This window comes from Rattus norvegicus, chromosome 12 (genome assembly GCF_036323735.1).
Source record: "Rattus norvegicus strain BN/NHsdMcwi chromosome 12, GRCr8, whole genome shotgun sequence".
Classification (NCBI taxonomy): domain Eukaryota; kingdom Metazoa; phylum Chordata; class Mammalia; order Rodentia; family Muridae; genus Rattus; species Rattus norvegicus.
The window spans coordinates 1,411,485-1,426,324 of NC_086030.1; the positions used below are offsets into that span (position 1 = coordinate 1,411,485).

The 14,840-nt window shown below is 36.6% G+C and overlaps 1 pseudogene; it reads left to right on the forward strand.

Annotated features, from left to right (window-relative positions):
* LOC134481221 (ralA-binding protein 1-like) overlaps nucleotides 1-14,840 on the forward strand; it is a 33,012-nt pseudogene that overhangs the window by 3,461 nt on the left and 14,711 nt on the right.

Sequence of the window (14,840 nt, forward strand, 5' to 3'; positions counted from 1 at the left end):
TGTTTCTCTTTTGTATAGAGGAAGGCAACTGATTTATTTGAGTTAATTTTATACCCAGCCACTTTGCTGAAGTTGTTTATCAGTTTTAGTAGTTCTCTGGTGGAACTTTTGGGATCACTTAAATATACTATCATATCATCTGCAAATAGTGATATTTTGACTTCTTCTTTTCCGATCTGTATCCCCTTGACATCCTTTTGTTGTCTGATTGCTCTGGCTAGAACTTCAAGAACTATATTGAATAAGTAGGGAGAGAGTGGGCAGCCTTGTCTAGTCCCTGATTTTAGTGGGATTGCTTCAAGTTTCTCTCCATTTAGTTTAATGTTAGCAACTGGTTTGCTGTATATGGCTTTTACCATGTTCAGGTATGGGCCTTGAATTCCTATTCTTTCCAGGTCTTTTATCATGAAGGGGTGTTGAATTTTGTCAAATGCTTTCTGGGCATCTAATGAAATGACCATGTGGTTTTGTTCTTTCAGTTTGTTTATATAATGGATGACGTTGATGGTTTTCCGTATATTAAACCATCCCTGCATGCCTGGGATGAAGCCTACTTGATCATGGTGGATGATTGTTTTGATGTGCTCTTGGATTCGGTTTGCCAGAATTTTGTTGAGTATTTTTGCGTCGATATTCATAAGGGAAATTGGTCTGAAGTTCTCTTTTTTTGTTGTGTCTTTGTGTGGTTTAGGTATAAGAGTAATTGTGGCTTCGTAGAAGGTATTCGGTAGTGATCCATGTGTTTCAATTTTGTGGAATAGTTTGGATAATATTGGTATGAGGTCTTCTATGAAGGTTTGATAGAATTCTGCACTAAACCCGTCTGGACTTGGGCTCTTTTTGGTTGGAAGACCTTTAATGACTGCTTCTATTTCCTTAGGAGTTATGGGGTTGTTTAACTGGTTTATCTGTTCCTGATTTAACTTCGGTACCTGGTATCTGTCTAGGAAATTGTCCATTTCCTGAAGATTTTCAAGTTTTGTTGAATATAGGTTTTTGTAGTAAGATCTGCTGATTTTTTTAATTTCCTCTGAATCTGTTGTTATGTCTCCCTTTTCATTTCTGATTTTGTTAATTTGGATGCACTCTCTGTGTCCTCTCATTAGTCTGGCTAAGGGTTTATCTATCTTGTTGATTTTCTCAAAGAACCAACTTTTGGTTCTGTTGATTCTTTCTATGGTCCTTTTTGTTTCTACTTGGTTGATTTCAGCTCTGAGTTTGATTATTTCCTGCCTTCTACTCCTCCTGGGTGTATTTGCTTCTTTTTGTTCTAGAGCTTTTAGGTGTGCTGTCAAGCTGCTGACATATACTCTTTCCTGTTTCTTTCTGCAGGCACTCAGCGCTATGTGTTTTCCTCTTAGCACAGCTTTCATTGTGTCCCATAAGTTTGGGTATGTTGTACCTTCATTTTCATTAAATTCTAAAAAGTTTTTAATTTCTTTCTTTATTTCTTCCTTGACCAGGTTATCATTGAGTAGAGCATTGTTCAATTTCCAAGTATATGTGGACATTCTTCCTTGATTGTGTTAATATTTTAATTCCTTGGTGATATAGGAATGGTAGTATGTGCTTCGGTATATATATATATATATATATATATATATATATATATATATATATATATATTTGATATTCTGTCTCGAAATCAGTTGTTAATTAGATGGTCAATGGAAAAATTCTTTGCATTCTCCTGTCCATTCCTTATTTTATTTAATTTTGTGGAAGTTCTGCTTTTATTATTTCCTCTTTGATTTAGAGTAAATAGTACTCTCAAATCTTATTTTAAATTTCACTAAGTAGATGTCACTCTAGCATGCACATTCGAACCATCTGCTGCTTCCTTCTTTGAGATCAAGAAAATTTCTATCATTCTGTTTGTTTCAGGTACAGCATTTTGAGGACTGGCCATACTACTTAGGTCAATGTGTTATTACCTGACTATATCTGTTTCTGAAACATTTTTAGTATTCACCATTCGAATGGTGAATATTGCTGAACTTATTTCCTTATATTGAAAGCTAAGATGATTCTGAAAAAAATGTTAACAGGGATTAGTTTGAAATAAGCTCCTAATTAACTTGCTGTATTGTATATTTTTGTTGCATTTCACAGATCCATTCATGAAGCCAAGAAACCCAACAAAATGGAACTTCCCATGCAGATATTCACTGAGGATATTGCATGCTGTGACACTGTATGTGAATACAAAACCAAAACTAATATTCCATGTTCATGACTAGGAGAGAGACAGTTTGTAAAGTAATGGAAGATGAAGACATATGAAGAGCATGGATGGGGAGAGCGGGACAAAGGGAGAGAGGGACAGAGGGACAGAGAGACCGAGGGAGAGAATTTAGACAGTATTATGTGAAACTAATAAATTATTTTAAATTAAATTATATTAAATTATCTGTAGTCAAGGCAGACATAGGACTCTCATATGTAATGTGTAGAAAGCAACATGAAACAAGACTGATTCACGTACTAGAGATCCAAAAAGAGGAAATACTTTTTGTTATATCACTGAAAATTGAGCCAAATATTTCCAACAGCATATATTTCCAAGTGAAGTATTATTAGTAGAATTAAACTGCCCCCTCCTGAGTCCTTATTGCTTATATATAGAATTGTGTGTTGTTTCCACTATTCCTTATTCATTTTAAAATATTTGTCTAGTAAACAATTTTTATTATATAATATTATCATAAAGCATTACATTTTCTCTCCATACCTAAGTGTTCAATGATATATTAGCTCTTTTTCTCCATTCTGTGCTCTTTCTCTAAGTCTCTTACTATGCATCCTTATACCTTCCTCTGAATACCAGCTACAAAGTCATGGCTTTCATCCTCATGTTTACTTGAATAATCTAGTCATGAGGATATCTTTGTATGTGCCTTCTGTTCAGAAATTTAAATTTAAAAGTGGTATGTGTGTGTGTGTGTGTGTGTGTGTGTGTGTGTGTTCATCTTTGTGTATGGTGTTTAGGATAAAACTCACAACATCACAATACTATACAGTAGTTCTATCATTGAGATAAACATAAATATCTATTGAATTATTGTCTATTTTTCTCAGGCTTATATTATTCTCCACTTTCCAGTATTGGGTTTAATGCAGATCAAAAATCTAACTACTATGTAACATGTAGAGCATTGAAGACATTTCCTGCTGTAAAGCAGAATAGACTGTAACTCAGGGATCACCACCTCTCTGCCTTTCATAAATGTTAATTGCATGGAGCCATATTGGATTTGGGGCTAGCCACTTTTTGAACTGCATGGCTCAAGGTGACTAGGTGACTCTGGGCTGTTTGGACACAGATATTCACCTCTAAGATGACTCCCATAAATCTTAAGATTGTTGAATGAAAGCCTCTCCCATGAATTTACGGCACAGGAAGATAACATTCAAGGGATGCCTCAGCTCCCTTAGCAGATACCAGTTATCTCCACAGTCAACACCCAGTGTCTCCACCACCTGACCTCTTTGCCTCCAGCTATCACTGCCTATATCCTCATCTCCCTCTCCTCTGTGTTTCACAAAGGACACTCCCCCTACATGAAAGCCTTAAAAGCTGTAATGTTCACCCCAATAAATGAGACCTTGACAACAAAACTTTTGCTTGGTCTCCTTCTTCTCTTCACCCTCATTTTGGCCCACAGGTAGAAAGCCTCTTCGGGACCCTGAATAACTGGGTCCCCGCTGACAGGGACAAGTGGCGCCCGAACAGGGACCCCGAAGAAAGGCCGACTAAAGGACGAGGGAGATAAGAGAGCTGCAGCGGGAATCGAGGACTCTTCAGGCCATATAGCTTGTGCATCGCTGGAGAGGGAGGTAAGGAGCAGTAATAATTGTTGTCTAATTGCCATGGGGAAGGTATGGATTTAGGAGGCTTGTTTCATAGGAGAGATCAAGCGCTCACTCAGGGAGAGAAGATTAAGAGTTAAGAAAAAGGATTTAATCAAGTTTTTTTGTGTGTTTGTTTTATTGATGAAAGGTGTCCCTGGTTAATTTTAAGCAGTGTGGGTCTAGCTTAAGTAAAACTTGTAATAAAAAAGGGACAAGGTAATGGTAAAGTGTTTTTGCATATGCGTTCTTTTAGAGTTATATTTTAGTCTTTGGACCCTGATTAGAGATAATTTACACCCTAGACATGAGAGAGAATGGGTTTGGGAAAAACAGTCCTCCTGGACTCTCCATGGATGCTTTGGAGAAAGAGAAAAACTTTCAGAGCTCTCCTAGGAACAAAAGAAAGGCAGGAGATGTCCTGCCTCTCTGCTGGCTCCTATTGGAGAAATGCTTATTTCTGGTTCTGGGTTCCATAGGTACGATATGTAGGTCCCTTCGGTGGGACACCATCTAGTTTTTTCCCTCTATGTCTATTGTCTGTCCTTGGTGCACCAAGCTGTCCATGTCTGTCAGTTTATGTCTGTGGTTTTTGTTTCTCGTTGTTTAAATGTTTTATGTTTCATGTTCAAAAGAAAAATGGTAACTTGATTTGGTTTTAATTCATTTTAAAAAAAAGGGAACAAATGAATAAAAAACAGTTTCAATCGGCCTTTGGAGCACAGTACCTGTAGCTAGGAGCCTATGTCAGCTGGAGAAGCTGCCCGTGGACTGAGCGTCTGCAGGAGCTGATCTTAAAGGCGCCAACAGCTAGCTCCTCAGCTTCTATGGTGTGGGAGCTGATAGCTGTTTCTCTTAGAAAAATCCCAGATTTATTATTAGACTTAGCAGGTGACAAGGTGCTTGTCTTAAAATCACACCTAGAAAAGTAAAAATGGTGCTAGGACTAAATATTAAAGACATGTGTAGCCACTTCAATTTTGTTTCTGACTGGTTCTAAATGTATAAATATGCTCTACATGCCTTGGTTATGGACTATTGGCTTTTAAGCTATTGGATATGGTTTAAAAAAATGTAACATTGGCAACAGAAAGTTGACATAAAACTGGTAATTTGGATAAAGTCATTCTAGACAACATGTGACATGGGCCAACCTAGGGAAACAAGTTTAAATTGAGGTAATATTTTTATGGAATTCTTATTCTAAAAACAAGGCTTCTAAAAGATTTTAGGGCAATGTCTCTTTGTTGAGGTATTGGAGACCGCACCATTGTGCGTGCATATGTAGAAATTGGCAGTCAAACTTACTAGCATGAAGGACAGACTCGGTGTCTTGGAGACTGGATTTTGGAGACTAGATTGTTGGAGGTTGAGTTTTGCTTTCCACAAGTTGTGGTTTGCCCTGGAGTTACCTGTATTTTGATGCTAATTCCACTGCCCCAAGGCAGCTACGTAGTCACGTACTCAGAACTCAGGTGACTTCCCAAAGTTGTGGCTGTGCTCTGGTTTTACAAGGAGAACTTAAAGATTGTTATTAAGGATTGCCAGTGTTACATTGACTAACTCAAACTTATTTATAATTTAAAAAAATCAAACAGGTAGAGACTGTTACAAGATTTATGAAGGATTGATGAGGTTTTGGAACTTGTGAGAGCATTATAGCCAGTTTGCCTACTCCAACTGCCATTTCAAGATAGATTTAGAGGATTGTTTTTATGCAATTTATTTACGTCCTGGCGATTGTGAGTTTTCATTTCGTGAGCTTGCTTATAATTTTAGAGAGCCTATAAAGTGGTATCATTAAAAATTTTACAAAAGAATGGCTAATAGCCTTATATTATGTAATTTTGTCGTTTCTTCAAGTTAGAACATTGAATCTTTCAGTGTATATGGAAATTTTTACTACAAAACTTTGCTCTCAAAATGAGCTTTAATATTTGGGGAGTAGCTGTTGCACTACTCCAGAAAAGAATATTTGAAGCTAATTATAAGCTTCTAAGTATATGTTAGTTGGCTAAGTACCTCACATTACCAGAGGACTTAGGTCTTTGTTATGCACATTGGAGATAAAGCTTCAGTTGTGTTAATACAGAATTGTAGACTAGAGTCATGGAAGTATTTTAAAAAGAAACCTGGTAAAACATATCTTATTCCAAACAGCAATTAAATTGGTTATTACAAAATACTGATATTTGGCCTATTACATATACAAATTTCAGGCAAAAGTGATAATTTTACTCTTTACATGCTTTTGTACATCCTATAAATTTGTGCATGCAACCCATAGAAAATGAGCTTACTGTATTTATAGGTGGTTCATCTAATGAAAAGGCTACATGTATGATTGGGTCACTTTTTTTATTCTCTTGAGTTTCCCCTGCTTCAGCACAGATTATTAATTAACTGTAGCCAGTTTTTAAAAATGTTAAAAAAAATCAAGCTTTCAATTCATATACTGATAGCCAATGTGTGCCTTATGGTTTACAGTTGATTAAAAAGTTTCCTTTTTTAGATACTACTAGCCCTCAAATTATACAATTACTTAATGCTATATTAGAGGCAGGTTTTCTACTTGAAATCAGTGAGTGATGATTTCAGTGTGAATGTTTGACAACTCAGTGTCCTTTCAGTGCTCTGACTCAGACAACTAGACAAAACCATAGACCCAGCTCTTTGAAAATGGTAATGGAGTTGATAACAAACCCTCACGAATAGAGGAAGACTCCATTTGCTTACTTTCAACTCCCAGCCTCACCCTGCTGGCTCAGGGATTTCTAGTGCGACTGAATCTGGACAGTATTTATAGTATTTGGCATCTCTAATTAATGCTTATGTTTAGGTAAATAAAGCTGGCAAGGGGCTGGAGAGATGGCTTAGTGGTTAAGAGCACTAAGTACTGTTCCTTTATAGGCTATTTAAGAACTCAAACTGGATTGCCTGGACCCTTTAGGAAGGGAGGACTATGATACCATGCAGATTATAGGCATTACATAGGAACAATTAGTCAAAAAATCTCATTCTTTATATCACCAAAACAATAATGCTGGAGATAATAATTTGGTATTAAAGTCAATTTATAAATACAATTGCTCAGTGTCCTCAATTTAATCCTCGAAGTACTTATCTTAATAAATAATATCTTAATGATATCTTAATAAATAAAAAAGGGTGGAGTTACATCCCTGTATGCTATACAATTATTTAATAATACTCCTTTTATTTCCAATTTTAAAATTTGTATGCCAAGGAACACTCTGAATTTATGGCACCTTACAACTAGGCTTACTTCTGCCTAGGTGAAATAGAAAGATCGACATATTGGCATGATCCTGTTCAGATATTTTATATGAGGAAGAGGGAATCTTTGTGTTTTTTCTACAGGATGCTACAGGATTTTGCCAGCTGCCCGAGTGGCTGGTTTGCCATGCTGAGCCTGGGAGCATGAAGATTCAGCTCTTGTGGTTCAGGTCCCTGAAGTCATTCCTCTGCCCTGAGAGGAAGATGGAAGATTCCCCCTCATCTTTTGTCATCACAGAGATTTTGGCACTGCTGCAGTCAGTGTTACCACTGCGTGTGTCCCGCCCCACCGCGGCCTGCGCTCCAACCCTCTGTGCACTGCTGTTTGCTGGAGAAGACTGGACTCCAGCTGTTACCCCTGCCCCCCTCATTCCCCTGGTGACTCTTGCTGCCTTAACTGGTGTTGTCATTTTGCAGTCAGTAGCTTCAAAGGAATGCCACCTGCGTGAAGCTGCTGTGGACTAGGGAATTCTGCCCTGGTTCTGCAGATCTCAGACATGGTTCCATTGCCTGCTGCTTGTTCCAGAAAAGAATGACCGATCCTGAACTGTCCTGGGAAAGACCTTGGCACTTTCGCTGCTATTGTAGCAGCCATTACTGCTGCAGCCATTGTGTCTGCAGTGTCTGGAGTTACCCTCCCCCAATCTATTGTTAGGCAAGCACAGTGGGTGAACTTTCTAGAGTAGTAGCTAACAATTGGGAATTCTAAATTTTATTACAGGAGAGGCTTGACTAGGCCCTTGGTGGTATGGCCATAGCAGCTGAGGAGAACCAGATGAGGTGCCCACTACTTATCGGGAGAGGCTCTATTTCCACAATCTCTTATATTAATGCCATTTGGCCCCTACTCTTTCGCCCCTGGGCTCAAGTAAGAGGAATGAGAAGATGATCCAATGTAGCTATCCTCAGGGACGGGCAACTTCCTCTGACCCTTGACCAATCTAAGACAGGAACCTTGGGGGCGACAAGGTGATCCTATGACGGATAAGGCTGGGGTTTGAGAGGTCGATCCTAAGACAGAGGTGGCTACACCCCGTTTAAACGTTCGGGCCGGTCCAATGCTTCTCTGCCCAGTTTCTCCCCCAATAAACACACACGTATAGCCCAGAATGGTGTGTTACAGCATAAGTTCATTCCTAGCCATTGGGGTGCAGTCCTGACTGCAAGAGTGGCTCACCATGGCCGAGCTGGGAACTCTGTGAGGCATGTTTGATCTCTCTCAGACCACTACTTCCACCTAATGGTTTTTTAAAAAAGAAAAATGGGGGAGATGCACGGAGCCATATTGGATTTGGGGCTAGCTGCTTTTTGAACTGCATGGCTCAAAGTGACTAGGTGACTCTGGGCTGTTTGGCCACAGATATTCACCCCTAAGATGACTGCCATAAGTCTTAAGATTGTTGAATGAAAGCCTCTCCCATGAATTTACGGCACAGGAAGATAACATTCAAGGGATGCCTCAGCTCCCTTAGCAGATACCAGTTATCTCCTCAGTCAACACCCAGTGTCTCCACCACCTGACCTCTTTGCCTCCAGCTATCACTGCCTATATCCTCATCTCCCCCTCCTCTGTGTTTCACAAAGGACACTCCCCCTACCTGAAAGCCTTAAAAGCTCTAATGTTCACCCCAATAAATGAGACCTTGACAACAAAACTTTTGCTTGGTCTCCTTCTTCTCTTCACCCTCATTTTGGCCCACAGGTAGAAAGCCTCTTCGGGACCCTGAATAACTGGGTCCCCTCTGGCGGGGACAGCTAATGGGTACAAAATGGACCTAGAGTTAGTGTTCTAACATGTCACTGTGGACACTGCACTAGACTTACAAAGGGAAATATAATGAAGATATTTTAGATCACCAAGCAATTTCTTACTCATACCAGGTCCACGTAACACAAAACAGTAACTAAAAATAGTATAAAATAGATTTTATACTATTATATATCTATATAATTGATATATAAATATATATCAATTTTTTATTAGTTTTCTTTGATTTTTTTGCTTATACTTTAGCCTTTTATCATTTGAAAATTCTTTGAATCATCAATGTGTTTCATTACACTTAAGATAAACCTGTAAAGTTTTTCTATGGATAAATTAGGAAAATGTTTTAATCCTATTTTTAAATTAGGATTTTTCCACCTATTTTTTTCTTTACTCTTAAGATTGAATGCAGATCTCTCAGACACTGCTTATATTTTAAAATAGATAGATGCAGATGATTTTAGAATTATCTTTATTCGATAATTTCATGTAAGTATAGAAATGCCAAATCACCTGCACAATCACAAGATATCCCCAAACCTTTCACTATATTCATATTCTTTCCTTTTCTTGACTTTAATAATTACCAATGTATAAAATATTAACTTTTGTTCTTAGCATTGTATAGAAAACAACTGCACTGTCCTCATGAGTCAATGCTTATGCCATGCCTGGGGGACAGCATTTTACTACATGCCTCCATTATTTTAGTAATCTGTTTTAAAATTCATGCCTTGTTAGTGATAGTATCAGCTCACTGTTGCACATTTAGTCTATTAATATGTAATTTCAATGTTTATAGTTATTATTTCTATCTGAAGATATAGGCAAATATACTTACATTAAAATTTTTTTTATTTGTTTTTGAACAATTAAAACATTTTATTCCTCATAGAAAGAGCTTGTGAACTATTCTAAGGTTGATCTTCTCTCTTAAGAATTGTTTACATTTCTGTGGTTCATCATGAGTCAAGAAATATTTTAGCATATATAAAAAAACTACTAGTTCTACTTTAGTTTTCATGCTTTAAAAATGTTATTTGTAGAAATATTTTATTTAAAAAGTCTCTTTGTCTTGAAATCTGTATTACAAACAAAATCAACATCAGAAAGAGATGTACACATCTTTGCAAATATTAATTAGACATTAATATGTTTCTATTGCTCTGAAAACAAAATATTTTAAAATAATGTGAATTAAAGTCCCATGTGAATTATTACTCTATCTCATGTGCGGAATTCTTTATAATAAAACTTTGTTGTCTTAAAATTATACCAATGTTTTCAGACATTCATCAAAATATCAGAAGCTTTACTTTTCTTTAAATGTTCTATGCTTACCGTGTGTGTGTCTGTCTGTCTCTCTGTGTGTGTGTGTGTGTGTGTGTGTGTGTGTGTGTGTTCCTATGAGTATGTGGTTTATGAATATATATACATATTTCAATGTGCCATATTGGTGTAAGAAGGAAACTTGCAGGTAATTATTTCCTTCTGGGATGTATGATTTCTGAGCCCTGATCTATATTCACCCATAGGTGATTAATTTTACATTCTGAACAAAACCTTAAATTTGTTCCTTTCTTGTTACATTCCAACCACAAGATCACAGCTGGTTTTTTTCATATTCTAAGATGTTTTTGCATAATTGTTAGCCTCTGCATAAAAAGATACAAAGTCAGTTAGTATAAGTTGTCCTTTTCATAAAATTCTACTAAGCTGACATGTAACATTGGTGTCTTGGATGAATCATCAGAAGCACTCAAACATATGCACAAACACACACACACACATACACACACATAGGCACACACACATGCAAATGCACCACAGACATAGACACAATCACTCATATTATATTCAAAGTAATAGATTATGCATAGCAGTTGATTGATAAAAAGTTAAAATTAAAAAATAATGAAACCTTTGTAAAAGAGATGGCTTGTGAAGGGGTATTCTTAGGTTTGGGTTCAAGGTTGTTATGGATAGGGAGAGAGCACATGTGCTGTGTTTCTTGTTTCTCATTTAAGGGACTGTTTCTTCGATACTTACAATCCTCATCAAAGATAACTGATAATATAGATACTAACTTCATGAAAATATACTTATGTACTCACTGTCTGGTTATTTATTAGATTTCTAGTACATCAGTGGTTTCTTGTCCGATTACTATGCTTTGATTTCATGCTATATTCTTGCTGCGGTCTTCCTAGGTCTCTGGAGCAGATTCTAAATGTGAGAGGCAGTAGAGAGCTAATAGTACAAGTACGTTGTTTTTTTCCTGGGAGTGTTAAGAAATGGCATCTTGTTTCTAAAATATTCATTTTGGATCCCTAGATCTATCACCATAAAAGAATTCAACACTCTATATCTGTATGCCATCTAAGTATTTACAAACCCTGATATGATAAGAGTGCTCACTAATTTTAATTTTTATAAAAATAATTGTGCTGCTTCCCAAACTCATTTTCCTAGAACTGTGCATGTGAAGCACATGGAAGTAAGGCTGTAATAATGGAAGTCCAGATGGAGAGGAAGCAAACGTCTCTGCTCTCCCTGACTACATTCTGCCATAATGAAAGAGAAATCAGGATGCTGAGCTTTAGCACTCATGGCTTCTCAGTCACCCTTTATCATACACAACCTGTTACAGTTATGTTTTATTTTTCAGTACCCAAGAACTAAATTCTAAGATAAATATGTTAGACTGCGTGTCTTCCAGACTTAACCTATGCGAAGAAAATGAGTTATACATTAGAGGAGTTGTTACAGATTATAAATTGTAAATAATGAGTAGATCATATTAATTTTGTATTCATGAGCTTTCAGGATATTTTATAGCATTTTTCTCTCTGTGCATTCTATAGCCTCTGTATGTAACAGCAACAAACTTTGATGTGGTGAATGACATAATCAGCAAGTTACTACCAGTGATAAGAAAGCATGTAAGTTACCTTCAATCTATTTTGAGTTAAAAATTGAATTTTGCTTTTGAGATTCACATATGTGGAAATGTGTAAATTCAGATGAAATTTGATCATGATACATTTACAAATCATATTTTACAAATGCCTCCTTTTTAATCAGAAGTTATTGAAGACATAGTAATAGTTCTTTGAGTGACATTTTTTCTTGAATTCGTGTCTAGTTTTATATGAAATGAAAGTCATAGCCCAATGGTTTGATCTGTATGTGTAGTTTCACTATATAATACATATCCACTGTAATAAATTGTGATTAATTTGTCATATGCTCACACCTAATTTAAAGGGTGCCAATGTTAGAGGGAATATTTTCTCTTTCTTTCTTTCTTTCTTTCTTTCTTTCTTTCTTTCTTTCTTTCTTTGTTTCTTTCTTTTTTCTTTCTTTCTTTCTTTTTTTTTTCTTTTTTTCGGAGCTGGGGACCGAACCTAGGGCCTTGCGCTCGCTAGGCAAGCGCTCTACCGCTGAGCTAAATCCCCAACCCCTTCTTTCTTTCTTTAATTAGACTATACTGCCTATTTGGTATGTAATTCTGTAGTCTTCCCCATTTCTTCTTGTTTTTATTTTTCTTGTGTGAATGTGTAAGTGTACATGTTCTAGTGTATTTATTTTTAACTTTTAATAAATCTTTAATAAATGAGTCTACATTTCTATGTCTTTTCTGCATACATATCTGTGTATATATTGTCTTTCTATTTTTAAATGTGCATGTGTATCTCTTTGTAGCTCTGTGTGTGTGTGTGTGTGTGTGTTTATCTGTGTTTATGCATCCCTGTCTATTGCTTTTGTGAGTTTGTACAATGAGAATCCACATGTCAGTCTACCTCTCTGACTTTATTCCCCTCTACCTCTGTCTACCTCTCTCTCTCAATCTCTTTCTTTTTCTGTTTCATTATCACCCTCTCCATGTATGTTGGGGTGTAAATGGGTAGTGGTGGTGTGTCTGTTTGAGTGCTTTTTGTCTGCTAGTTTAACACTTAAAAACTCTATGGGACAATGTCATTGGTTTTAAACAGGAGTCTACAAGAAAAGAAAATTAATAATAATTCCAGTTAGAGCCACTCCGGGAGGGTGCTCAATATCTCAACAGAATGTTCTATTTAGATGATTATTTCAAATGGATCCAAAACACTGTGTGCAGTAATTATGTTCTAGAACTTCTTTTCAGTATGAGGCCTATTTTCCCGGATAGACATATGTCCTTCTTCTTCACAGACTGGACATCTCTCAATGAAATCCAAAGGCTGTTTTCACTTCTAGGCACCCTCAAAGACTCTCTGTTTTTGACTCTTGTGTTCACTCTTGTCAAAGTTATCATATCTTTTGAATGTTAACTTTGCTAAACTCATTATAGCCACCATGAGTATATGCCTCTGTGGACACTAGGTTCTGTGCTCATGTTAAATCGAAATTCAATATACGACACACAGTCTGCACAGATGTAAGAATTTTCAAAATACTATTTGTCTTGGTTAGTGGTAATGGCTGAATGCAACTTCTTATTTTATTGTGCATCAGTAGATTAAGGTTCCCTCCAAGAGGAAAGGCAAGTACCCAAAGATTTTCTCCTGAAATCAGTCCTGTTTACTCAAACCTGTGGTCAGAAGAAATATCATTAATACTGGTTTAAATAATTTCCCTGCTAAAGAGCTAGAAATGACAAGTAAAGGAAATTGCTAGACTCTTCAAGACTCAGATGTCAGTTTATTTGTGGTGGTTGGTTCTTTTTGCCTCCCAGAACATTGAAGATTACCAACTGTGGTTCTGTCCTGGCCCTGGGAAAGCTCCAAGAGTATTCCAAGGTAATAACAGGAAAATCTAAGGAGGTGAATCCTCACTATTTTCATTATTTAGTCTTAAACTTGAATAAACACTAAAGCAAAATGACTTAAGTATAATTTCATTCTTTTAAATCATAATTAATTACTAATATAACATTCAGAAACAATTTGATACCTCATAAGCAACAGCCTTAGAATGACAGGAATTTTTCTGTGCTTTCTGTTTCAGAAACAGAATTTTCCTCATGAGGCAAACAAAACAAAACTCTAGACATATTGTTTCTGGAGAAAACAACTTAAAAAAGTCATTTGGTGATCATAACAGAAACTCTTCCTAGCTATATATCTCAAGGGTTTCCATCACTCACATGGTAGCTCACAACCGTCTATAACTCCGGTTTCAGGGGATCTAATTCCCACATCTGACCTGCACAGACACCAAGTCTAAAATGGTGATCAGGTATATATGTGAGCGAAAGACTTACTCAGAGAAACAAGTTTAAATCTAAAATGTAAAATCTTCACTTTTTTATTTATTCCAAATTATGTAGATTGCGTTGTAATGAATAGTAGAAATATAGCCCTTTCTCTGAATCCATGTAAAATATTCAGTGCACATCTCCTATGACCAATAATTTTGCAACTGAATATGAAATCATATTCTGATTTCTGGAGACAACCTGACTTAATTACAGCTATTCTGTTTGTTGCCTTATTTTATTTCTCACCGGATTATTAGCAAATAAATAATAGTAATAAAATTATCAGAAAAGTTTGAATAAGAACTAAAAATTTGAGATCACAAAGTATTCTGGCAAAGCTGATCTTTTAAAAGCTACTGAAATTTTGAAGCTCTAACCCATAAAGTTGACCTTCATACCAGTGACATAACTCTCTGCAGATTTAAGGGCATGCTGTCCCACTAATGCCAGATAAGAAAACATTCTCGTACATAGGTGTCTGTGGCCTCTGAACAGCCCATGTATGCTCTTTGATTGGTGGCTCAGTCTCTGATAGCTCCCAGGCGTTCAGATTGATATTGCTGGTCTTTCTATGATGTTTCCAATCCTTTCAGTTCTTTCAGTTCTCCCAACTTTTCCACAGGGCTTGTTGACCTCAGTCCAATGGTTAGATGTAATATCTATATCTGTTTTAGTCAGCTGCTTGCA